The sequence below is a fragment of the Schistocerca cancellata genome, chromosome 1 (assembly GCF_023864275.1).
Source record: "Schistocerca cancellata isolate TAMUIC-IGC-003103 chromosome 1, iqSchCanc2.1, whole genome shotgun sequence".
Classification (NCBI taxonomy): Eukaryota; Metazoa; Arthropoda; class Insecta; order Orthoptera; family Acrididae; genus Schistocerca; species Schistocerca cancellata.
Window position 1 is genome coordinate 1,089,895,346 of NC_064626.1, and position 27,986 is coordinate 1,089,923,331.

At 40.8% G+C, this 27,986-nt stretch overlaps 1 protein-coding gene across 5 annotated transcripts in view; it reads right to left on the bottom strand.

Annotated features, from left to right (window-relative positions):
* The window catches only part of LOC126091235 (uncharacterized), a 133,416-nt gene that overhangs the window by 103,162 nt on the left and 2,268 nt on the right, over nt 1-27,986 (bottom strand). The window contains exon 2 of one of the 5 annotated variants that reach the window (XM_049907049.1): nt 1,764-2,188. The exons of the other annotated variants lie outside the window; for them this stretch is intronic. The gene's annotated coding sequence lies outside the window, so the exon portion shown is untranslated. The remainder of the gene's footprint in view (nt 1-1,763; nt 2,189-27,986) is intronic. 5 annotated transcript variants of the gene reach the window in all.

Here is a 27,986-nt window from a genome sequence, read left to right on the forward strand (position 1 = left end):
TGCCCATACAAATATCACAGATACCAAACTAAATACCACAATGCGTCTTATCACTGGCACAATCAAATCTACTCCCAAACACTGGCTACCAGTACTAAGTCATACCCCTCCGCCAGATCTCAGACATAAATATATTTTCGTAAGATAATTCAACAAAATAATGGACAATCCAGAACTACCGATACATTCTGACATCAGCAACGCAAATGCTAGTCGGCTGCGTTTGAGGAAACCACCAACAAGAGATGGCACGAACTTGAGGAACAGCAATTACGAAACCACCATTGTGTGGCAGAAGAGACTTAACGACAAATGCTGCCTGTGAAGAAGACGCCGCCACCTGGTTTCAGCCTCCCTCGCAGACAATAGTCGACACTAAACAGAATCCAAACTAACCATGTGAATTGTGCAGCCTCCCACTTCAAGTGGAACATAAGTTCAATGCCAGAGTGTGACAATGGTGCTACACAACAGATGATCCAGCACATCATCACCAAAGATAGGACAAGGAAGGATAATGGCAGTGTCAGTGACTTTGCTCTCGCGACTCCACAAACTATAGACTACATTCGTAATCTAGACATACAAGAGTAGTTTTCAATCATGACAGATGCTGTATCTCTAGCCATATGCTAAATAAATAAATACTTTCACTTTTGTATAGGTCTTTAATAGCAGGAATCTTTGCATATAGATGTAAATTTTCTACTGGATTCTGTTTGTCAATATCTTTCATAACCAGATGTTTCTAATATACCTGAATATATGTACAAAACCAAAAGCATAGAGACCTAAACTGACGGTTCATTGTTCAAGATAACAAACATGTTTCGTTCATGTAGTTATCAGAAACAACAGCTTGAAATGAAAGTCAGTACTTTTAATGTAGGCTGCAGTAACTCACAATGTGTGAGGTATCTTACTGGAATTAAACTAACAATTTCTTTCAAATGACCAAATGTAGACGAAATCATCAAAGCCAACACAGTTCTTGTGCAACAAACAGGCGGACTTTCAGCAAACCCCATTATAGAGCCATTACAAAAGGAAAGCTTCTAATGAGCATAGATTTCATCCATCTGGACAACAACATGCTAATCTCTGTCACTTAGCATTAGAAAGTTGGTTCTAAATTCCAGTTTTCATTTGCAACATTAGGAGGCAAACAAAGCTTTCTTTGCAGACTTTGCATGTATTTGGGATGTTATAAAGTGTATTTGGGATGTGGCAAAACTAATATGGTATGCCTTAAAACATTACAAGGCTGACTGTTCATACAAAAGGAATGCGAGGATATTGTTTCACAAGTGTAATTTCTCTTCTTTTTGAGGATAAGCACTATTTGACCCACAAGAAAAAGTAGTTCCTTATATAGTTTTTCTTCTGTTGTTTGTTCACTAGATGGGACCTTTTTGTATACAAATGCCACCCCTTCGAAGTCAGATATTAAATTATTAGAAGCAAAATTTTCTGTGTCAAACATACCTAATCAACCAGTTCTGCAACTGGACCATCGCTGCTGTTTCTGGCCAGGAAGTATTCAAGACAGCTGTGATACTCTAAGAATTTAATTTTTAATACAAATTTGAACTTTTAAATTCTCTTGTACACCACCACTAACAGGAATTTTCTTTTCTTTTTTTTTTTTGTGGGGGGGGGGGGGGGGGGGGTGTAACACTTATACACCATAAAACCCAAAAGCACACACAAGAATTTTCTACCTGCAGTTTTCACTTGGAACTATTTTCACTGCTGTCATTTACCTTACTGATAATTCGAATCCTTTTTCAACCACTGGTTCAGTTTTTCTTCCAATATTTTAAGTTATCTCTCTCTTCTCATACCATGACAACATAAGATGAAGTACTGACATTATTAAAACATTTTGGTAAACCTGAGAATATCCTTGGCACTGCACTGGGTTACAAAAGGTTCCTATTACTACCAACTTCTTGAATATTTCCTTCCTCACTGCAAGATACACCCACATTAATTGAAATCACTTTCTTCAAAATGTTCGATGCAAACAACTACATGTTTTGAAGGTTTCCAGTCTTTTTGTGGAATAGCTTTATACAATGTAGCTGCCCTGTCCTCATTAGTTGGAAATCAAAATACAGTAGCCTGTTTCTTTCATGGAGTTTCCATAGTTGCTGAAACGTCCTGGGATGCAATATTTTGGAGCCATCTGCAAACGAAAAATACAATATACACCATGATGCATCAGATCAGCCAATGTATTACGTTAACGCTACAAGCATGTGCAATAAAAATAGTCTGATAGTTAATAGCTAACACATCATTTTGTTAATTCAATTATTTTACAGTTTAATTTCAATAAATATACTTACACTTCATTGTTAATAAAGAGTTGTTATAATTCCAAAGTTCGCAGAAGAAATATGTCATCAGTACGAGCTATTTCGTGAAAGGCAACTTCTCATTTCTCAGCTAATAAACAAGACAACAACGAAACACACAAGTAATCCAGCATGTGCTTTGAGGCAGCCAACAAAACAGTGTTGCCTTATTGTAAGCACTTCAGCCTGGTTTTTAAAAGGCCATACGGTACAGGCCAAAGCCTTTTAGTTACGAATGATTCATATGTACAACTAGTTCTTAGCTACAGAATTCTTTTCTAGGGAAGGAATACACAAAACACGAAAATAGTTTTCAAGCAACAGAAAAGGACTGAAAGAATAAATAAAATAAAATAAATAGATAGTAATCAGGCTCAATGTCAAAGTATGTTCAATACACTGGAGATTTTAACTGCGCTATGGAATGACATCTACGAATCAGTTAAACACAACAAAAATATTCATCTCGCAGGAATTGGAAATTCCTGTTGACATTTTCCTTAAGAAAAAACAGAAAAACACAGTTCTCGCCATGTTCATGAATCAAGATCTAGACTGAAAATACATTTATCATTTAAGTATGAACACAAACAACACTTTCTTCAAGAGAATAAAATTTTACACTAAAATGTCTATGGAGATGAAAGTAATTACTGAAACAGTTTTATTTAAATAGGCAGTTAAAAGTACCTGCTAAGCAATACATGCTACACAATGAAGAATTAGTAAAATAACAAAATGGTAGGGGGGTTTGACACAAAAATTTAAACCCAGTAAATGACAGTCAAACAACTGTTATTACACAGCGAATTTACACACTATTATTTCCCCCGAATTTCACAGTGTATTTACACACTATTATTTCCCCCTTGGAAAAATCATATATTGAAGTTCTGCTTCGTATTTTCTTCGTGAACTCAACATCTTACTCATAATAGAAGGATAACAACTCAATTTGTCACACAAGCAAATGGTAAATTTTCATACATTAAATGGAAACTAAACGTCATGATTCTGACAGCTGATGATGCGCACAGTGACTGGTACAGAGAAAGTCATTAACAGTGTAGCATTAGCCTTTTACATGACGAGATAATTGTTCTGTAAGAATGTATAAAGGAGACCAACTGCTCACTACGTATAAACTGACCAAGTCGGTGCTGTTGTTAACAGACTGACCTTGTATTTGGAAGTATGGAGGCCCTAATCCACATTCGGCCATTGCAATTTAGTTCTTTCATGGACTCCATAAATTGCTTCAGGTAAATATTGAGCCGACATCTGCAACACCATTGTTAAAGCGGTACAGATGGAAACAACAACTGCTGCTGCTGCCACAACTCCACAGTAGGTGAGACCGTAGTAACCATAGTGTAATCGTGAAGTACTGTGCTTGGTGGTGCAGTGATAAAACGCCAGATTAAAAATCCAAAAGTCTGAGAAAATTGTTCAATATGGATTAACCAAATGAGGCAGTGCAATTGTTAAGAGACTGATCTCATATTTGGGAGGTGTTTTCTCTATCCAGTCATCCTGATTTATGTTTTCCATCATTTTCCTACACCATTTTAGGCAAATGCTTCATCAAGGTCACATCAAAACCCCTGTACCATCCTCATAAAAGCATGCTTATATACACCGTGTGTGTGTGTGTGTGTGTGTGTGTGTGTGTGTGTGTGTGTGTGTGTGTGTGTGTAGAGCTATTTATTTTCATTGTACTAGGATGACAAATCCTATGGCACTAAGACGATCCCTGCATAAATAAATCAATCAATCAAGAATCAATCAACACTCAGTCCTAGCAATTCTTTCCATCATTTACCATTTCTTTTGCTTCCATAAATGTTTGTTCATGTGAAAAATGCCAAGTTGCACCATGGCTCAGTACACTTCCATCTCAACTGACATCTCTGCCCAAACTCTTTGCCTTTACATATGTCTGCTTGTGTGTGTGTGTGTGTGTGTGTGTGTGTGTGTGTGTGTGTGTGTGTGTGTGTACACCTGTCTCTTCCCCCCCCCCCCCCCCAAAGGTAAGCCTTTGCGCTCCCGGGATTGGAATGACTCCTTACCCTCTCCCTTAAAACCCACATCCTTTCGTCTTTCCCTCTCCTTCCCTCTTTCTTGATGAAGCAACCATGGGTTGTGAAGTTTGAAATTTGTGTGTGTGTTTGTTATTCTCTCTATCAACATACCAACGCTTTCGTTTGGTAAGTTACAGAATCTTTGTTTTTAGATATATTTTTCCCACGTGGAATGTTTCCCTCTATTATATTGAAGTTATATTCTCTTACATCTATATCCATATTCTGCAAAGCACTGTGAAATGCATGGTATAGTATTTCCCATTGTACCATATACAAGGATTTGTTCCCACTCCTCTCAGACATAGGGTGTGGGAAGAATAAGTGCTTAAATGTCTCTGTGCATGCTGCAATGTGTCTAATGTCTTCATGATCCTTAAGGGACAGACACTTTCAAGACAAATGCAAAATACCTGTCTTAAACTGGATCACTCACCAAGAGGTGGCAGGTTTTACTTATGCAAGCTTTCAGAGCCAGTGGCTCCTTCTTCTGGCAGAAGGGCTGAAGGTGAAGGAAGAGGGGTTAAGGGAAAAGAACTGGAGAGGATTGGGAAAAGGGTTAGAGTTCGGAAAAGTCACCCGGAATTCTTGGTTAGTAGACTTACAGAATGGGATGAGAAGGGAAAACAGATTATATTTTGTTCGATATGCTTAAAATACAGGTATGTTGTATTCGTAAAATGCAAAATGCTTCTCTTTTTTATTTCATACATCGTGTTTTTTTTTCACGTAATCTATCTATTGAAGGTTTCGCTTTTCTAAACTTAATTACATCGAAAAGGAAGTATTTCGTAAAGGCCAGCAGTCGCGAGTTTGTTTACATACTAAGGAATAAATTTCATACGAGCATAGATATTTGTTTTTGACTAGACTTAGCGCTTCAAAGTTAAATTAATTCGTGTCTCTCATCCAGAATTTGTGTGTTTAATAAAAAGTTTCAGAATCAAGTTTATAAGTTTGTTTACATTAGTGGTTTAGTTATGTATTAATATGGGTTATGAAACTATTGTGTTGTTGAAGTCATTTTCTGCTTTTGTGTTACGTCGTACTATCAAACCATGTGTGACAAGTGTGTGGTTGCCGTAGAGATTTGAAAGAGGGGGTGTTCTGTATAGACTGTAGGTTGTGGTTTCATTGGGGCGAGTGCAGCGGAGAGGAAACGAGGGTAGATAATGAGGCTCTTCCATGGCAGTGTAGGTTATGTAGAAAGGACAGAAAAATTGCGGAAAAGGAGGCAAAGATTTGTGCCCTTAAGGCTGAAATAGAAATTGTGAATTTGGAATTATGTAAGTTAAGGGAGGAAAAGGAATCTGGGTGCTGGGAAAAGGTAGCAAGCAAAGGGCAAAAAGGGAAACAATTGATAAAACTTCTGAAATTCAGTTGGCACATCAGTTTGGCTTGCTATCTGAAGTAGTACAGGAAGGGCCTCACCCAGATGTAGTTGAATGTAGGTTGAAGCATAATACTAGCTTAAAGAAAAAAAGACAGGTCGGGATCAAACGAGAATAGGAAAAGAAAAATTCTGCTTATAGGTAGTAGTCAAGGGAGGGGTTTGAGCCAACAGCTTCAGGAGAAATTAGGGACAGAGTACCAGGTCACAAGTTTTGTGAAACCAAGTGCTAGCCTTAGCCAGGTGACAGAAAACTTACGTCAGTTATGCAAGGACTCTGAGAAGGAAGATCAGGTAATTATAGTTGGGGGAGCAGGAAACAGCCTGGCTAGGAATCCAAGACATAGTATTAGGAGTGACCTGGATAAAATAGGGGCAGAAACTGGGCACACGAATGTGGGGTTTGTGGAGGTCCTTCAGCGCCATGATCAGTCCTGGGTAAACACTGCTGTAAGGTGTGGTAACACTGAGCTGAACGGGATGCTCCAGACACCGGCAATGTCTCACATGAGTGTTGTTCCAGTTGATGCTATTGGCAGGTGGGGTTACACTACACATGGCCTACACCTTAATAGGAAGGGGAAAGAAAAGTTAGCTTCTCTATTAGCAGATACTGTAAGGGGGGGGGGGGGGGCACACTCACACAAAGGGTGATCCCTGTGGTTATTGGGACCAGGCAGACAGGTTTTTTAGGTTAAAGCCAAATTCCAGACAGACAACAACCAAGGAAAATAGAAGAAAAGAAACTTCATACACAGCAAATAGGGATAACGCTAAAGGTGGTATCAACTTACTTCACTAGAATTCAGGGGAATAAAAAAAGGAGGAGGGGTTGATAATGTGTTTAGATGATCTCAAAAATAAGAATGAGATCGATATACTTTGTCTGTGTGAGCACCATGTAACTGTGGGGATGGAAAACGTCAGTATAAATAGGTATAATTTAGCATCTTACACTTTTAGATCTAGTATGGATAAAGAAGGAGTTGCCATTTTCATAAAACAAGGGTATAAATACAGAACTGTTGAAGTAAGCAAATTTTGTGTTGATCAGCACTTTGAGGTTTGTGCATGTGAACTTCAGCTAGATAATGTTGTGTTGATATTAGCAACAGTGTACAGGTCTCCACTAGGAGATTGGAAGCTATTCACAAAAAAAGTTTGACTCCCTATTATGCTGTCTGTCAGACAAAAAGAAGAAGTTATTAATCTGTGGTGACTTCAATGTTAACTTTCTAAGCAATTCTGACAGGATAAGTGAACTAGAAGTGTTGTTAAGAACATATAACTTAGAATCAGTTTTCAATTTCCCTACACGTATAGCTCAGGACAGTAGTACTCTAATAGATAATGTAATTGTACAGCAAAAGGATGCAGAACAAACACATGCTTTCCCTGTGGTAAATGGATTATCTGACCATGATGCACAACTGATTAACCCAACAGGGTGTACACTACAGAAACCATTAAGTAAAAGTGTGAGGGTGCTCAATCCAGTATCTATAGATCACTTCAGAGAAAGTTTAGGAAATGTAAACTGGGAAGGTGTATATAATGAGCCAAATGTTAATGATAAATGCAGCATATTTCTTGATAAATTTATATCCCTTTTTTAACATTGTTTCCAAAGAAACTTACTAAATGTAACACCACAAACTTTTCACAGAAACCTTGGATTACTACAGGTATTAAAGTGTCTTCGGAAAGAAAAAGAAAACTGTATGAGACAGCAAGAACTAGTAAAGATCCAGAAGTAGTTTTACACTATAAAAATTACTGTAACATATTGAGAAAAGTTGTAAGGAAATCAAGAAATATGTATGTTAGAGAAGAAATTAACAACTACAGCAGTAAAATCAAATCAATGTGGAATGTTGTTAGAAGGGAGACAGGAAAAGTAACCACTGGGGTTGTTAGTATTACTGGTAAAGAGAATGAGACCACCTTAACTAACAGTACACAGGTAGCCAATATATGTAATAATCACTTCCTAAGTGCTGGAGAAAAAATTGATGATAATAGTTCAAAAGAAAAAGCCAGGCAGTACATGGAAGAGGCAGTTTTGAAAAATTTTAGTCAGATTAAGTTTCATTTAACAACCTCTTGTGAAATAAGGCAAATTATTAAATATTTGAAAAATAAATGTTCTGTTGGAATAGATGACATCTCAAACAAGTTATTAAAACAATGTGGAGCAATTACAGCTGATGTTTTAAGTCACATATGTAATGCATCACTTACTCAGGGTATTTTTCTGGACAGGTTAAAATATGCCATTGTCAGGCCTCTCTACAAGTGAAACCACAGATGTCAATAATTACCGGCCAGTATCCTTGCTTACAGCATTTTCAAAAATCTTTGAGAAAGTAATGTACTCAACAGTAGTTAGTCATCTCAACAGTAATGGGATACTTAGTAAATCACAGTTTGGATTTCAGAAATGATGTTCCACTGAGACAGCAATACACAATTTCACTGTCCACATAATAGAGTCTTCAAATAGTAAAATGTCACCAGTAGGAATATTCTGTGACTTATCCAAAGCATTTGATTGTGTGAACCATGACATTATGTTAGAGAAATTACAATTCTCAGGTATAAATGGAACAGCATATGAGTGGTTTACGTCATATCTACAGAACAGGAAGCAAAAAGTCTCTTTATATGCTTCAAGTGATTCAAAGGAGTTTGCCACCTCATCTAACTGGAGTGAAATTACATTAGGTGTTCCACAAGGCTCGATCATGGGTCCCCTCCTGTTCTTGATATATGTGAATGACCTCCCTTCTTTTGTGAAACAAGATGCTGAACTGACATTGTTTGCTGATGATACAAGCATAATTATTAATCCAGTAAAAGAAAGTCCGATAGAAAATGATACAAATAAGGTCTTTGGAAAAGTTATTAATTGGTTTTCTGCAAATGGGCTTGCTCTGAACTTTGAAAAACACAGTACATCCAATTTTCTGCTGCAAAAAGTATAATTCCTTCAATAAACATAACACATCAAAAGGGTAGAACATATTAAGTTTTTGGGCGTACATATAAACAAGAATCTTAATTGGAAAATTCATATTTTGGATCTCCTAAAGCAACTACGTTCAGCAACTTTTGCAATCAGAATAATTGCCAATTTTGAGGATGTAGAAATTAGTAAGCTAAAATACTTTGCATCCTTCCACTCTCTGATGTCATACACAATAATATTCTGGGGCAACTCAACGCTTAGGCAAAAGGTATTCACTGCTCAAAAGAAGGTAGTTAGAATAATTTGTGGGGTTCATAGTCGCACATCTTGTAGGAATTTGTTTAAAAGGTTAGGAATTCTTACAACTGTGTCACAGTACATTTACTCAGTAATGAAATTTTTTCTCAACAACAAGGACCAGTTTAAAATCAACAGCGACAGTCATGATTACAATACCAGAAAAAAGAAAGAACTACACTATCCTTTACTTAACCTATCTCTGGCACAGAAAGGGGCAAAATATGCTGCTATAAAACTTTTTGATAAATTATCAGATGAAATAAAATGTCTGACAGACAGCAATAATAGTTTCAAAAACAAATTGAAATCACACCTCCTTGACAACTCGTCCTATACCATAGATGAATGCTTGAATATGAGTAAATAAATCTGGAGATATAATATATGCATTTTGTGCCATTTAAGGGAATGGGATAGATAATAGAAATATTCAAGTATAACACTATAATTAAAAAAATAAATGAATAAAATAAAAGAACTTGTTTCCTGTGCACATTTCTTGTGCATTTGACACGTTCCACATCATAACGGTTTTTCCGTGCAACTGATCAATGGAACACGTAACTAACTAACTAGGGCCTAACTAACTAACTTTGTTTAGAAAAAAGTAGTCCCATGACAGATATAGATAGCACAATAAGTGTCAAAGGTATAACTATCAAGTGACTATGATGATGACCATAATTATTAGAAAACCACCATGACCTGAGTTCACATTATATGTTTACCATGATTGTTCCTTAACCTTTCATAAATTTTTGAAATTTGAAAGATCTTTATTTTTTGCAAAGCTCGGGGCTAGTTGTCTCTGGTGAGACTTAAAATAAAAATCTGATTTTTGCACATTTTGTACATGTATATGATAGCGAAGCACTGTAAAAATTTGAATGTTGATATTTGACTGTGAAGATAGATATGAATTTTTCAAAATGAGAAAATAATTCACATTACACTACAACTGATCTTGTAGCTGTTGCCTAATTCATGTGTGATACTGGTTAAACATGATCAATTATTACTGAAGTTAAGATACTGAATTATATGCAGAAACTTGAAAAATTACTCGACTAAACATTTATATTATCTTGACAAATTTAAAATAAATATTTTCTACTACTTCTTAGTGAGACACAATAAGACCTCCCAGTTGCTGTTGTAAGTTGAAGCACTGAAAGCTTCCTCAATACATTTTTCATTTATATTTGATTGTGTCGCTATTAGATTTCTTGAATGATGTTCTTTGACCAGCAGAGTGGGAAATATGCACAAAAACATCATTGTTTCCAAACTTATTCTTTCAACCTGTCTAGCCAACATTGTCCATCGCACACACACACACACACACACACACACACACACACACACACACACACACACACACCACTATATCAATAATCAGTGTTACACAGAGAGGTAATTTTACAGACACAATGATCCTCGTAAATTTTGGTTTCTGATGTTACACAGCATCGAACTAAGTTTCCTGCAATGTCAAGGAATTGGTAAAATTGCTTTGTTCCTTTCATTGCTGTATAGTTTTCAAATCTAGTTTGAAGGGTTATTTTGATATGAAGAACTACCTCTTCTTTCTTGACAAAAAAAAAAAAAAGAAGAAGAGTAGGTGATGCCTTTAACATCGTCCTTGCAAAAGGCATACATATCATCTATTGTAAGAATTTGGTCTGTGGTCTTTCTTTGTAGGCTCACTCTACTCACTTCACATTTTGTTGTTTCTCCTATTCCACCACATGCATTTTTACTGTTAAAGAGGCAAAAATAGAGCCATTCAGCCTACAACCTGAAACCTACTTCATGTTACGAAGATTTGAAAAATTGTATCTGTTCTTGTATTGACAACCACTTCCATGTTTTTTTTTTTTTTTTTGTTTGTGGTTTTAGGGCGCAAAACTCCTATGGTCATTAGCGCCCAGCCCGTGACTTAAGATAGTAAAAAACCGAAATTTAAAACCAGCAGCAATGGGAACAAAGTCAGAAAATTGGAGAAACTAAAAATAGAAGACTGCTTAAAAATCCACTACAGAAAGGGGGTGATTGTCCCCAAAAAAGGCTTCAAATGACTGACGTCATTTCACTGTCACTAATAAACTGTAGAACGCGGTCGGCGGAGCGCGTGTCATCTGCTAAAATCGACGATAGATCAGGCGATAGCTGTAGATGGGAGCGTAACGGATTAAAATAGGGGCATTCAATTAAAAGGTGTCTTACCGTCCACAGCTGAGAGCAGTGGGGACAGAGTGGGGGAGGATCGCCGCTTAAAAGATGTCGATGGCTAAAACGACAATGCCCTATCCGGAGTCTAGCTAAAATTACCTCCTCCCGACGACGCGTTCGGGAGGAAGAGGTCCAAGCGCAAGGAAGGGCTTTCACTTCCCGCAATTTATTACAGGGAAGTGCCGACCAATGGGCATGCCATAATTGAGCAACATGGCGACATAAATCGTTCCGAAGATCGGTGAAGGGAAGCGACTGAATAGCTGGCCGAGGAAGAGAGACTGCGGCCTTGGCCGCTATATCGGCCGCCTCATTCCCACAGAGACCAGCGTGTCCCGGGAGCCAGAGGAACGCCACCGAGACGCCCCTCAGGTGAAGCAAGCGCAGACAGTCCTGAATCCGGTGGACCAGAGGGTGCACAGGGTAAAGAGCTCGGAGACTGAGGAGAGAGCTGAGAGAATCTGAGCAGATAACGTACTGTATCCGCTGATGGCGGCGGATGTAGTGGACAGCCTGGAGAACAGCGTAAAGCTCCGCAGTATAAACCGAACACTGGTCGGGAAGCCGAAAGCGATTTGGGGTGTCGCCAACAATATAGGCACTCCCTACACCTAACGATGTTTTCGAGCCGTCGGTGTAAATAAATGTGGCGTCCGTCATTTCTGCACATAGAGCAGCAAATGCCCGACGATAAACAAGTGTAGGGGTACCATCTTTGGGAAATTGACAAAGGTCACGGAGCAGGCAGATCCGGGGACGGAGCCAAGGCGGTGCTGTACCCCAAGTTGTCAGGAAGGTTTTAGGAAAGCGGAAGGAAAGAGAATGGAGCAGTTGACGGAAGCGGACACCCGGGGGTAGTAGGGAGGAGGGGCGGCCTGCATACCCTACATCAAAGGAGGCGTCGAAAAAAAGGTCGTGGGCTGGATTAGCAGGCATGGAAGACAGATGGCTAGCATAACGACTCAGGAGGACTGCTCGCCGATTGGACAGCGGAGGTTCAGCAGTCTCAGCATAAAGGCTTTCCACAGGGCTAGTGTAAAAAGCTCCAGACACTAAACGTAATCCACGGTGGTGGATAGAGTCGAGACGCCGAAGAATAGACGGCCGAGCAGAGGAGTAGACTATGCTTCCATAATCCAATTTCGAGCGCACTAAGGCGCGATAGAGGCGGAGAAGGACCACTCGGTCCGCTCCCCAGGAGGTACCATTCAGGACACGGAGGGTGTTAAGTGATCGCAGACAGCGAGCCGAAAGATAGGAAACGTGGGAGGACCAGCATAGTTTCCTGTCAAACATAAGACCCAAGAATTTAGCGACGTCTGAAAACGGAAGGTTGACAGGACCTAGATGTAAGGAGGGCGGAAGAAACTCCGTACGTCGCCAAAAATTGACACAAACGGTCTTACTGGGTGAAAAACGGAAGCCAGTTTCGATGCTCCACGAGTGGAGGCGATCGAGACATCCTTGAAGACGTCGTTCAAGAAGGCTGGTCCGTTGAGAGCTGTAGTAGATCGCAAAATCGTCCACAAAGAGGGAGCCCGAGACATCAGGAGGGAGACAATCCATAATTGGATTTATGGCGATGGCAAACAGTACAACACTCAGCACGGATCCCTGGGGTACCCCGTTTTCTTGGGAGAAAGTACGGGAGAGAGTAGTGTTCACCCGCACCCGAAAAGTGCGCTCTGCCATAAATTCGCGAAGAAAAAGGGGCAGCCGGCCTCGAAAGCCCCAAGAGAACAGTGTGCGGAGGATGCCTGTCCTCCAACAGGTATCGTATGCTCTCTCCAGATCAAAAAATATTGCTACCGTTTGGCGTTGCCGGAGAAAATTGTTCATGATATAAGTGGAGAGAGCGACAAGATGGTCAACTGCAGAACGATGCTTCCGAAATCCGCATTGGGCTGGTGTTAAAAGGCTGCGGGATTCCAGCCACCAAGCTAAACGGTAATTCACCATACGCTCCAAAACCTTACAGACACTACTCGTGAGAGAAATGGGGCGATAGCTAGAGGGGAGATGTTTGTCCTTTCCAGGTTTCGGAACGGGAACGACAATAGCTTCCCGCCACCGTCTGGGAAAGGTGCTGCCGGTCCAAATTCGATTATAAAGGCGAAGGAGGTAACGCAGACTATGGGTGGATAAATGCAGCAACATTTGGACATGGATACCATCCGGTCCTGGGGCGGAGGAGCGAGAAGATGAGAGGGCATGTTGGAGTTCCCGCATGGAGAAAACAGTATTGTAGCTTTCTTGATTTTGGGAGGAGAAAGCAAGAGGTCGCACTTCCGCTGCACGTTTCTTCGGGAGAAACGCTGGCGGGTAATTTGAAGAGCTCGAAATCGCAGCAAAGTGCTGACCCAACGAGTTAGAAATTGCGGCGGGGTCCACTAAGGTATCATGCGCGACAGTGAGCCCAGAAACCGGGGAGAAACTAGGCGCGCCTGAGAGCCGTCGAAGCCGACTCCAAACTTCCGAGGAGGGAGTGAAGGTGTTAAATGAGCTAATAAAGAATTTCCAGCTTGCCTTCTTGCTATCGCGGATGACGCGACGGCATCGCGCACGGAGCTGCTTATAGCGGATAATGTTGGCCAAAGTAGGATGGTGACGGAAAATGCGAAGAGCTCGTCGCCGCTCACGTATTGCATCACGGCATGCCTCGTTCCACCAAGGAACTGGGGGGCGCCGGGGCAATTCGGAGGTGCGTGGTATTGAACGTTCCGCAGCTGTAAGGATAACGTCGGTAATGTGTGTGACCTCATCGTCGACGCTGGGAAAGCGACGGTCATCGAATGTCGCGAGAGACGAAAAAAGTGTCCAATCGGCTTGGGCAAACTTCCAGCGTCGCGGGCGCATATATGGCAGTTGAGGCTGCAGTCTGAGGACACATGGAAAGTGGTCACTCGAGTGTGTATCATCAAGGGCGAACCATTCGAAGCGCCGAGCTAGCGGAACAGTACCGACCGCAAGGTCCAAATGAGATAAGGTTGTCGTGGAGGCAGACAAAAATGTGGGGACCCCAGTGTTGAGGCAAACTAGATCCGCTTGGTGGAAGACGTCTAGCAATACGGAGCCACGTGGACAAGGGTGTGGAGATCCCCAAAGCGGGTGGTGGGCATTGAAGTCCCCAACCAGCAAATAGGGGGGTGGAAGCTGACCAAGAAGATGAAGGAGATCAGCTCGTGCCATTGGTGTGGACGATGGAATGTATACAGTACAAAGAGAGAACGCGTATCCGGAAAGTGAAAGACGGACGGCGACAGCTTGGAAGGAAGTGTTTAAGGGGATTGGGTGATAATGGAGAGTATCACGGAGAAGAATCATGAGTCCTCCATGGGCTGGAGAGCCTTCAACAGAGGGGAGATCATATCGGACAGACTGAAAATGAGGGAGAACAAAGCGGTCATGGGGACGCAGCTTTGTTTCCTGAAGACAGAAGATGACCGGCGAGTAGGAGCGTAAGAGGACCGACAATTCATCCCGATTGGCTCGAATGCCGCGGATATTCCAGTGGATAATGGACATGGGGTGAAAAGAGAATGGAGGAATGGGACCAAAGTTGCTGTCAACTCAAAGACTGCTCGGAGCTAGCAACCGACAGCATGGAATGGCATTCAGCCGAAGGCAGAAGATCCTGATCCATAAGTTGGTCAGGAGCAGTCCCTGCCACCAGCGATCGGCCGGTTGACCGGCCACCAGCAGTGCGCCTCGGCGACACAGAAGATGGCCGAGGGCGATTTCCGCCAGGTGGTGCCGTAGAGGGGGCACGCCTTGGCGGAGAAGGAGAGGAACTGGGTTTCTTTGTAGCCTTCTTGGAAGAATGTTGTTTAGAGGAAGGAGGAACCGATGGTTGTGAAGCTGCGGTCCGTAAAAACTCTTCACGAGTATGCTCTTTTTTCGAAGACTTGGCGTCCGACTTTTGGGCTCGAGATGTAGCAGAACCCGACGAAGGGTGAGCCATAGAGTGGGCAGGCGAAAGTGGTGAGGTTGAACGAGCGATCTTTGCGCTGGCCGATCTGACGACCGTGGTACTAAAGGTGAGGTCGCAAGTCTGCGTGGCCGCCTCCTTTGTTGGCCGAGGAGAAGCAAGGACAGTGCTGTATTTTCCTGTCTGAGGCACGGTGGGCTTGCGACTGGCGAATAATTTTCGAGCAGCAAAGGTCGACACCTTTTCCTTCACCCTTATTTCCTGGATGAGCTTCTCGTCCTTAAAAACGGGGCAATCTCGAGAGGAAGCAGCGTGGTCACCCATACAGTTGATGCAGCGAGGGGATGGAGGTGGACAAGCACCCTCATGGGCATCCTTGCCACACGTAACACATTTGGCTGGATTGGAACAGGACTGGCTGGTGTGATTGAACCGCTGACATCGATAGCAACGCGTAGGGTTTGGGACGTAAGGGCGAACGGAAATTATCTCATAGCCTGCTTTGATTTGCGATGGGAGTTGAACTGTGTCAAATGTCAAGAAGACAGTGCGGGTTGGAATGATGTTCGTGTCAACCCGTTTCATTACTCTATGAACTGCCGTTACGCCCTGGTCAGACAGATAGTGCTGAATTTCTTCGTCAGACAATCCATCGAGGGAGCGTGTATAAACGACTCCACGCGAGGAATTCAAGGTACGGTGCGGTTCCACCCGGACAGGGAAGGTGTGGAGCAGAGAAGTACGCAGCAATTTTTGTGACTGGAGGGCACTGTGTGTTTCTAACAACAGGGTGCCATTCCGTAATCTGGAACAAGACTTTACAGGACCTGCTATTGCGTCGACTCCTTTCTGAATAATGAAAGGGTTGACCGTGGAGAAGTCGTGACCTTCATCAGACCGAGAAACAACAAGGAACTGTGGCAACGATGGAAGAATCGTCTGTGGCTGAGACTCAGTATGCTTACGTTTGTGACTAGACTTAGTGGAAGGTGAGGAAACCATTGCGGAAGAATCCCCCATGATTACCGGCGTCTCCGATGGCGCGCTCCTCCCTTGTGGGGGCCCTCTCTGAGGGCACTCCCGCCTTAGGTGATTGTTCACACCTCAGGTCACACCTCCCGACAAACGGACGGAGGGACCAATCGGCATTTTCGGAAGGTATCAGCTCGGGTAATCACCCCTCCCTGGGCCTGGCCGTTACCAGGGGGTACGTACGTGTCCTACCTGTCTACCCGGGGCGGGGAATTACGCGTTACCCCGTCACCGGCTACGCACGAAGGGCGTGGGTCGGCCTTCAGACACGCACAGGGAGGAAGAAAGAGAAAGGGAAGGGAAGGAAGAGAGGTCTCAAACGCCGCAGCGGAGAAAAGAGAAAGAGAAGAGGTAAGGAAAAGAGAAGGACAAAGGAAGGAAAAAGACAGAGAAGGACAAAGGAAGGAATAAGACATAAAAGCAAGGAAGGCAAGAAATGCAGTACATTTACGAGCATCCGTCTCCGGACGTAGGCACAAACCATACTCCCAGATGGGGAGAAAGAGAAGGAAAGAGCCAGAGGTGAGGGGAGGAGGGGCGAAGAGAGGGATGGGGAAGGATGCGGAATGGGAAGGTATGCAGCCCGGAAAGGAAGGAAGGCCACATTAGCTCGGGGTCCCGTGCTCGCTACGCACGTATCCACAAAAGAGTTGTGGACCCCCTGGGGGGAACCACTTCCATGTGAAAAGTATATGAGCTTCTCAACCTTGGGCAACTTTTCTTTTATGTAATTTGGTACATACTTTTGAAACACATGGACAACTGAAGTGTTGCACTCCAAGTGGTCACTTAGAATGCAAGTTGAAGAACTGCAAACTTCATCTTTCTCATTTTTAAGTACAGAACAAAGGGATGCACTGCTGCCTGGACAAAGATCCAGAGGCACCTTTCTATTTCAGGCTTTAAGTTTTCTGAAAAATTTGTTAGGGCTATGCATTCACTTTCATAAAGTTGTGCCTTTTTGTCCTCCAAAAACGTATTTGGATGTTAGAAACATAGTAGTAATTTTGAAATTTTCTAAATTATCAATCAAAGATTCGAAATACTCTTCCTGACATTTAACCATTGATACCATTTCAGCCCCGTACATTGTGACCCACTGTTTGAAGGTAACACTGTCGGGCATTTCCTCCTCAGATTTGTTAAACCATTCAAGAGCAGTTTCTTTACCATGGCATTTATCACCACACTCATTGTGCAGTCATAATTGTTAGTGCCACAGACCATTAAATCTAGTAACTCTTTGTAGTTCACATCATCAAGTTTTGCACCTCCTGTCAAGAGTCTGACATTTGGATATAAACAAAGACGATATAAACGAACACATAGAGAGTGGGCTCCTGAGGAACCAGCCAAAAACACCACTTAGGAAGAAGGTCATGAAATTTGAGCCTTCCAATTTTGCATTCAGGATGATCATTTTGAAAGCTACCTAAAGTTCATTTAAATTTGTCAGCACTAGTTGTTTCTGCTTTGTTACTTTTACTCCATCTATAACAACTCTTTTGCTATCTTTGCACAGTCTACTGCTTTAATTGTCATGAAAGCCAGTTTCTCCCCTTACAACTACTCCTTTCTTCTTTCTTAAAACTGGTAGAATGCCTTGCTCTATCACTAACTTTTGGTTTAGCTAACCAAACAATCAGAAATTATGAACTTTTGAACTGATTTCCCCGCCTCTCAAATTGTTCAAATGGGTCTGAGCACTAAGGGACTTAAAATCTGAGGTCATCAGTCCCCTAGAACTTAGAACTACTTAAACGTAGTTAACCTAAGGACATCACACACATCCATGCCCGAGGCAGGATTTGAAACTGCGACCGTAGCGGTCGCGCGGTTCCCGGCTGAAGCGTATAGAACCGCTCAGCCACACTTTTTCCTCTTTAGGTATCACTAAGTGCTTATCACTGAACACTTACTTGAAGTACAATTGGTATCTGCATTATTAAAACACGATTCTAAGTCTCTTCTAATTTTGTCTGAAATTCGAGAACTACATTTCTTTTTCCGCTACTTATTTCTTATTTTTGAAGCAGAAGACACCTCTAAATTAGAACCAGCAAAATCCAATTTACTTATAGCTTCCTCATGACAAATCTACATGACATTAACAAGGTGACATTAACAAGGTTACATTAACATGGTTACACGATTCCGGTCCTGAATTCAAGATAAATATTTTTGAGTAACGATTTGGGCACAGGAAATTTCCAGGAATCAAATTAAGTTTTACTTGTAACTAGCAAGTATAAATGTTCAAGTTTTATTTCTCTCAAACCTTTAATAACTGGCTTTTTATGAACTCTGAGTGTATCTGAGAATTTTTTTCCAAAAATCTGATTGTACTTCAGAGTATATTTTTCTCATCATACTCAAACTGATGAAACAGAGGACACTGCTTGTAATTTTACAAAGTTTGCCTATCAAAGTCATTAACAGTCTTTAACTTTTTTTGTAGGGTTTTTTTTTTTTTGGGGGGGGGGGGGGGGACTGAACCATAAACTGTTTTGTGACACACTACACTTACTATATGTCCAATAGAGCACTTTTCATCCATTTTATCACATTCCAGTTAGTCTTTCAAATTTATTTATTATTAAATTTTAAAATTATTTTAGTTAATTAAACATTACACTTGCAACAAAAGCAGATAAAATATTCTGCACTGTCAATGGAGTATGTACATCCGCTCTAAGAGAGGTTTCTCAACAAAATGCTTACAACAATGCCACACCCAGCAAATGTAGTGGTGCTGTACAATTCATATACAGACTTGTCACTGACTACTGGGCTCCTGTGCAGACTTTTAAATCTGTCAAGTCTGTCCACTGAGCTCCTGTATACTTTTGTCTTGAGGACTAAAGTCATGCACAAAACTGTAGCCTTTTTAACAACAGACAAATTTCACATTATTATTTTACTTGTAACATTTTGAACCTGTAATAATGTGCTAAACTGAGAATAAACCTAGATTTAAATGGGCAAATTTTTTTAACATAGAAATAAACAAAAGTTCCTATTGTTTAATATTTTATTATTGAAATAAATAATGCTGACTAAACAAATGATCGCAGTATTAACTAAGTGTATGTTACAACTAAATTTTGTTACAATGTTACAATAAACCACATAAATAGGCAACATCCATAAGATCAATTGTAGCATAATAAGAAGTATTTTGTCGTTTTCAAAAATTCATGTCTTTGTTCACAGTCAAATATCAATGTTGAAATTTTTACAGTACTTTGCTATCATATAGGCGCACAAATCAAATTTTTATATTCAGTCCCACTGGAGATAACTAGCCCTGAACATTACAAAAGATAAAGATTTTCAAATTCCAAAAATTTATAAAAAATTAAGGAAACGATTGTCAGCATTCTCACTCTATTTAAGACTAGTAATTTATGACATCTAACTACAGAAAAAGTTACACTCTGATAAATCACTCCTTGGTTGTTATTTTTGGGTCTAAATAGTGGATTTCATATCAGCGCACACTCCGCTGCAGAGTGAAAATTTCATTCTGGATTTTCTAAGTTTTCATTGCCAAACTTTGGAGGTCATTTCAAATGTTATTTTTGAATTCAGTGTAATAAACAATGTTGTAGAGGAGACTTTTCTAAAATCAATTACGTCAATTGCAATGTTGTAACTTAACCCAGCACAGAGATATTCAAATTAACGATAACATCTCCAAACTGAAAAACCGTCGTGCACTTACAAATGACTTCTCAATAATATAATAAAAAAAAAAAAATTAAAAATGGTCAAGCAACCTTCATTGGATCACTTCATATGGTCTGACTGCAACTGTGACTCATTGACGTTATAGTTGTAGCACACTATTTTTCTGTATTTCATTAAATGAACAATTTTAAATTTCTGAAGTTGTAAAGCAAGTTTCCAGTCTTTGTGCCACTTTCTAATTAAGATCTGCTTTTCCAGATAGTACATCAATTATACACAACTGCATTATGTCCAAATTTACTATTAATAGTGGCCACTTGGCCATTTGCAAACAACATGAACAGCAAAGGGTGAAAAATACTTCCCTGAGGCACTATTTGACGGCCCTGATCCACGGCTTTCAGTATGTGTTGTGAGAATAACGTGAGTTGGATTTTGAATGACCAACATTCTGCGTTGTTTACAGCCAATTGTTGTTTGTCTACAAACTAATGTTTCATAATGCAAGGCAAGACACTCATTACAATTATGGCGATAATTTAACTACTTCAAATGCACACAAGCCAGAATTGGTCAACAGTAGAAAATAAATAATAATCACGGTCTACGGAGGAAAATGATCAGGTTCAACACATTTTGCGCCACTGTGGTTCAAGCCCAAAGAAAAGCAATCAAGTTTCCTGTTTTTGAAGGTCTGTTGACTAAAGCGCACTTACAATGTCATAACCTCTTACATTGTGTGCTGAGTGCTGATCTTGACAAATCATTAATGTTATCATGAATCTTATCACTTATTTCAGCAGAAGATATGATTTGATTAATTTGTTTTTGATATGGATAGTGTCAGATAACTTTTAGTGATCTGGTTGTTTACTGCCTTCCTATTTATTTGATGCCTTTAAAAAATTTGTTGTGCTGATAAGACTGACTAACAGTAACCTGGAGTCCAGGTAACATTAGAATGTGAGTGTCTGGATGTGACTTGGTGAAGTCAATCAATGAAAACTCCCACAGAACTACCCTGAAAAGAAAAATTCTTCACAATTCATGATGGGCAGGGTATCAAGCAACTAAATGTTGCCTAATACCTACATTTAATGTAGAGCCTAACATCTAAATTACTGTAACATGAGCTAGCAAAGTGTGGGTTCATGCAATTTTATCACACTTCCCATCACTTTCTGGCAGCTGAGTAAACACATTTTGATGGCTCATGAACTGTCAGCAAGTAATGTTTCCATACTGGGTGGCGAGACAATGCCTGTGAGCTACAAGATCATCATCTTAACCCAATTGTCCAGATTGGTGTTTCGCATCAACTTTTTTAATGGACCCCCCTTACTGAAGACACCGTAAACCCTTGAACTCTTACTTTCCTCAGAATATTAACTGAACATCTTAATTATTTCATTCAACGATAACAATCAATATTTGAAAATATAATATCACTAAATGGATAAAAATATCTACTCATCAAGCGGTGGCAGGAAAAAGCACACATGAAAGGTATTAAAGTATGGCATCAGTGGAAGTGCCCAATTCCACCTGTCGGGTTTGACCCATGTTGTGGTGTGCGACGTCACTATGGTGCAGTGATTTTGAGTTGGTTGTTTTTGTGGATGTCCGAGTTGTTGTATTTGGTGGTGCCCCCAGGTGTATGTGGACATGTTGAGTTTAACATGTGGTATTGGGTTCATTTGAGTTTTGGTTGCATTGTGCTACATGGTTTTGGGTTTAGATAACGGGTGCAATAACATGGGTTGTGGAAGAGTTTTCGGTGAGTTAATAAGGTTTTTGTTTGTGTGTGTGTGTGTGTGTGTGTGTGTGTGTGTGTGTGTGTGTGGTTTTTTTTTGGCATTTTTGTTAGGTCAGATTTGTGTGATGTTTGCAGTGTGTTCTTTTTTGTTAGCTATAATTGATTTGACATTGAAGTTCACAAGGGTATCATTATGTTCTGCGATGGGTGGTGATATGATGTCTGTCATACAGGTGCTCGGACTTATTGCTGAATGTGTTAGGTGCCACATGAGATTGAAGAGAGTTCTGGTGGCTCGGACCAGGGACATGACTAAGTGGAGCTGTCGGTACGACAATATCTGGCAGTCGGTACGACATGATACCTGGTTCGAGAAATCTAGGTTGATCACGAGGGAGAGTGTCTTGCTTACTTATTATTTTTGTTATTGGCACTCAAAGTTTTTGTGTGCAAGAGACTGGTGTGAGTGAGAGAATTGTTTCGGATTGGTTTTCTTTTGGTTGAGAGGCTTGTTGGGTGAGCCAAGGGGTGGTTGTTGAAACTGATGAATCACAGTTTGGAGGGGCATTTCACAGGTTTGTTTGTAGGTGTGGGGGCTGCTGGGCTGTGGGGAGGATGTATAGGCCGAGGGTGGTGAGTTGAGGAGTTTTTTTTTTTACATGGTGTGTGTGTGTGTGTGTGTGTGTGTGTGTGTGTGTGTTGGCCAACCTGGGTGATATCACCAGAGGCTTTTATTGGTAAATAATTTTTGTTTTTATTTTATTCTATAGTAATAGTGATGTTTTGCCCATTATATATTTATGGTAGGTTGGTTGCGTTTTAGCTGAAGTATTTGGGTTTTTAAGTTGTTGGGGTTCTGGTTCCATTTTTTGAAGCTGTAGGTACTGGTTTATTGGTACTGATAACTGCAGTTGGGCTATACAGGTATAGGGAAATGCCAGAGTCCACTTTTTGGAGTTGTTGGTGTTGGTTTCTGTCTCAATTTCTGCAGTTGAGCTACATTATTCAAGGGAAATATCTGGTTCCCATGGTTTTGTTTTTGCAGCGGAATGTTGTAATTTAATTTTTCGTTACGTTATTTGTTTTGGGATGGTGTGGTGTTTTTTTATTGTCGTATATTTAGCTTGTGCCCACCACAAACCCTCAATTTTCTAACGTTGTCCATTAGTTTCATTTTATTTTTGGAGTGAGACATTATTGTGTCATTTTTATTTTTATCCACGTATGTTGGTGTGCATATCTAGTGACATCATTGTTACGATTTTGTATATGCTGGAAGTAGCTGTTTTTGCCTTACTGGTGACGTCATAGGTCAAAGCAGATGGATGGAATCTGACGCTTCTGTAATGCTGAATTTTTGCAAGCTTTTGGCGCTAGTGGCTCCTTCTCCTAGAAGAAGGGTTTAAGGGGAAGGAAGAGGGGCAACGGAAAAGGACTGGTGAATTTTTGGAAAAGGGAAAGAATCCATAAGAGTCAACGAGAACCCCAGGTTGGGGAGATTTACGGGACACGATGAGAAGGAAAGACTGCACCAGATGAGATTTGAGAACTGAAGAGCTTGAAAATGGAAGATAGGGCACATGCAAGAAAGAGATTACTGTGACCATCCCTGCTATAAGATTTACCCTATGCACCCTCCTACCACCACCTATACCATTCATGTAACTGGCAACACATATACAATCAAAGGGAGAGCCACCTGTGAAATGACACGTCATATAACAGCTGTTATACTGTTCGGCCTTTTACATTGGCATGACCACCATAAAGTTGCCAGTTAGGATGAATGGCCATAGGAGAGTGCATGCTGGAGGCATTACCCTGTTGCAGAGCTTGCTCTACAACATGACAGTCAGACCTTGGTGCCTGTGTCCACACACTTGCCATCTGATTTCTCCCCCCCCCCCCCCCCTTCCTGCCTCTCAGACATCAACTTCTCAGAATTCTGCAGGTGGGAATTGGCACTATAACATGTTCTTGGCTCTTAGCAGCCAACTGGCCATAATTTACATTGATTTCTTCAGTCTCAGCATTCCTTCTCGGTAATTACTTCTTTCCTCTTTCCCTTTTAGTTTTCTATATCTTTTTTTTCTTTTCTTCTGACCTGTCTATTATTTTGCCGTCCCTCCCACCTGTATCACATGCAAAGCACTTAGCTTTTTGCATTTATTAACTTGTGCACAATGTTTTGGGAGAAATTTATTCTTTGCATATTAACCTATATTCCACCTTAAAGGTGGCCCACAAATTTTCAAATCTCATCTGGCGCAGTCCCCAACTATCAGTCTTTCCTTCTCACCACATCTGGTAAGTCTCCCGACCTGGGGTTCTGGTTGACTTTTCCAGTTCTTTTCCTTTGCCCTTCTTCCTTCCCTTTTAACCCTTCTGCCAGAAGGAGCCATTAGCTCCGAAAGCTTGCAAATTTTAATATCTTTTATGTGTGTGTTTTCCTGCTGCTGCTTGGCAAGTAGATTTTTATCTCTCCTGAAATATTTAGTTATCACACTGAATATCATTCTTGTCACTATTAGTGCCATAATACACAACACAAATATGAGACATATGTATGTCTTGGTGCTGAGCAAATGCCCTAGAATCTTTTTGGCAAACAGCTGAAGATGCATTTTCACTTTACTCCCACATCTTAATTCTGACTGATAATTGATGACTTTTAACCATGTGTCCAGGCTCAATAATACACCTGTTGGCAATCTTTGAACTCCTGCTCATGCTTCCTTACCATCATAGTTCTTGTCCAAGTTTAAGATGCATAATGAACTGAAGACTTGCAGTGGGTCCTGGTTAGGATGTGGAAGGATGTGGGCATCTAAAGGGAGTCATATGTTTAAAGATAATGACTATGTTTATTGCAGATTTGGATTACAAAGGAATAGTTTGGGCTTAACCTACATTCTGTATGTTTATCATCAACGTAAATGGGTGGACAAGCACTCCTCTGCAGACACATGCAGGAAACAGTCACATGGCCCCTCTCCAATGCCTCCTGACTGGACATTAAAAGAATGTGCAGGCTCTAAACTGCCCTTGGACTTCGATCTATTGATTCAGCATGCATGCAGTGGCACATGCCATAGGTTAGAATGACTGGGTACTGAATGTAAAATCTAACAAAACAAAGGCAATAAAAATTATTAATTTATTAGGGTCATACAAAAGCTTTGTTGTATATCTTACAGCACCACACATTCCAGACTGCTCCAATGGCAAAACATACAAAATAACAGGGGGCAACAACAGTGACATTCAATAAACTTGAAAGTTTTGTTTATATTACAGCAGCATACCACTAGGCCTACCAATCTGTTATTCAGTGTGAATGACAGACAAACTAACACCAATGCCAATCTCCAGTTAGTTTTTTTTTCCCCTCCAACTCTCCAGTTAGTTTTCTTTCTCCACCTAGCATGAGTACTTTCAAATTCTATTCTCTGAAATACTAGCATCATCTGTTTGTAATGGTCTACCTCGTCTTGATTTACTCATTTTTCTGCTCTGCTTCTCCATTCTCTTCACGGCTGATCCATCCTCCATATTTGTATTTATATAGCATTTGTTCACTATTGGAATTTACTTTTAATCCTCAACTCACATGGTGCGGTCTCTCAGACCATGCAAAAAATTTTCAAATTCACTCTCCAAGGTTAGTTCTGGTGAATGCTTTTATATCCTCCTTAAATTGACAGCCCTACAATGTTTTGTTACTGGCTGCATTATCCCCTTCTCTGTTTGTTGTTGACACATGTTAATGATGTGTTGGGGTCTCCTAGACTGCACCTCCCTGAACTAAGTGCCTATTTTCTTTGATATAAAGCAAAATGTATTCACAGGAACGAGAGAGTTTTAACAATTGTTAAGTTGTTGATCAGCGACTGGAAGACGATGTCAGTGATATAGATCAAGAAATAGATGAATAAGTTGACAATTTTACTATAGCCAGTGATGCTAGCAAACATGATATTCATGCACAGAAAGAGCTTCAGGACAATTGAGATGTGGACCTTTCTGTTTCTCATCATCATCATCATCATCATCATGTAAGACTGATTATGCCTTTCAGCGTTCAGTCTGGAGCATAGCCCCCCCATTATACAGTTCCTCCATGATCCCCTATTCAGTGTTAACATTGGTGCCTCTTCTGATGTTAAACCTATTACTTCAAAATCATTCTTAACCGAATCCAGGTACCTTCTCTTCAGTCTGCCCCGACTCCTCCTACCCTCTACTGTTGAATCCATGAGTCTCTTGGGTAACCTTGCTTCTCCCATGCGTGTAACATGACCCCACCATCTAAGTCTGTTCGCCCTGACTGCTAAATCTATAGAGTTCATTCCCAGTTTCTCTTTGATTTCCTCATTGTGGACACCCTCCTGCCATTGTTCCCATCTACTAGTACCTGCAATCATCCTAGCTACTTTCATATCCGTAACCTCAACCTTGTTGATAAGGTAACCTGAATCCACCCAGCTTTCGCTCCCATACAACAAAGTTGGTCGAAAGATTGAACGGTGCACAGATAACTTAGTCTTGGTACTGACTTCCTTCTTGCAGAAGAAAGTAGATCGTAGCTGAGAGCTCACTGCATTAGCTTTGCTACACCTCACTTCCAGTTCTTTCACTATGTTGCCATCCTGTGAGAATATGCATCCTAAGTACTTGAAACCGTCCACCTGTTCTAACTTTGTTCCTCCTATTTGGCACTCAATCCGTTTATATTTCTTTCCCACTGACATTACTTTCGTTTTGGAGATGCTAATCTTCATACCATAGTCCTTACATTTCTGATCTAGCTCTGAAATATTACTTTGCAAACTTTAAATCGAATCTGCCATCACAACTAAGTCATCCGCATATGCAAGACTGCTTATTTTGTGTTCACATATCTTAATCTCACCCAGCCAGTCTATTGTTTTCAACATATGATCCATAAAAAATATGAACAACAGTGGAGACAGGTTGCAGCCTTGTCTTACCCCTGAAACTACTCTGAACCATGAACTCAATTTACCGTCAACTCTAACTGCTGCCTGACTATCCATGTAAAGACCTTTAATTGCTTGCAAAAGTTTGCCTCCTATTCCATAATCTTGTAGAACAGACAATAACTTCCTCCTAGGAACCCGGTCATATGCCTTTTCTACATCTATAAAGCATAGATACAATTCCCTGTTCCACTCATAACACTTCTCCATTATTTGCCGTAAGCTAAAGATCTGGTCCTGACAACCTCTAAGAGGCCTAAACCCACACTGAATTTCATCCAATTGGTCCTCAACTAATACTCGCACTTTCCTTTCAACAATACCTGAGAAGATTTTACCCACAATGCTGATTAAAGAGATACCTCTGTAGTTGCTACAATCTTTTCTGTTTCCATGTTTAAAGATTGGTGTGATTACTGCTTTTGTCCAGTCTGATGGAACCTGTCCCAACTCCCAGGCCATTTCAATTATCCTGTGTAGCAATTTAAGACCTGACATTCCACTGTATTTGATGAGTTCCGACTTAATTTCATCCACCCCAGCCGCTTTATTGCACTGCAATCTATTGACCATTTTTTCCACTTCCTCAAATGTGATCCTATTTCCATCATCATTCCTATCCCATTCTACCTCGAAATCTGAAACATTACTGATCGCATTTTCACCTACATTGAGCAACTCTTCAAAATATTCCCTCCATCTGCCCAAGGCATCCACAGCATTCACCAGCAGTTCTCCTGACCTGTCCAAAATACTTGTCATTTCCTTATTACCTCCCTTTCGAAGACTGCTAATTACACTCCAGAATGGTTTTCCAGCAGCCTGACCCATAATCTCCAACCTGTTTCCAAAGTCTTCCCACGATTTCTTCTTGGATGCTGCAATTATCTGCTTGGCTTTGTTTCTTTCTTCAACATAACTTTCTCTGTCTACCTGGGTTCTGGTATGTAGCCATTTTTGATACGCCTTCTTTTTCCTTTTACAGGCTGCCTTGGCTGTATCATTCCACCAAGCTGTTTGCTTCATCCTACTTTTACACACTACTGTTCCAAGACATTCTTTAGCCACTTCTAGTACTGTGTCCCTGTACCTTGTCCATTCCTTTTCCAATGACTGTAATTGACTACATTCAACTAACTGGTACCTTTCTGAGATCGCTGTTATGTACTTGTGCCTGATTTCCTTAACCTGAAGTTTCTCCACTCTTATACTCCTACATATGGACCTGACCTCCTGCACTTCCGGCCTC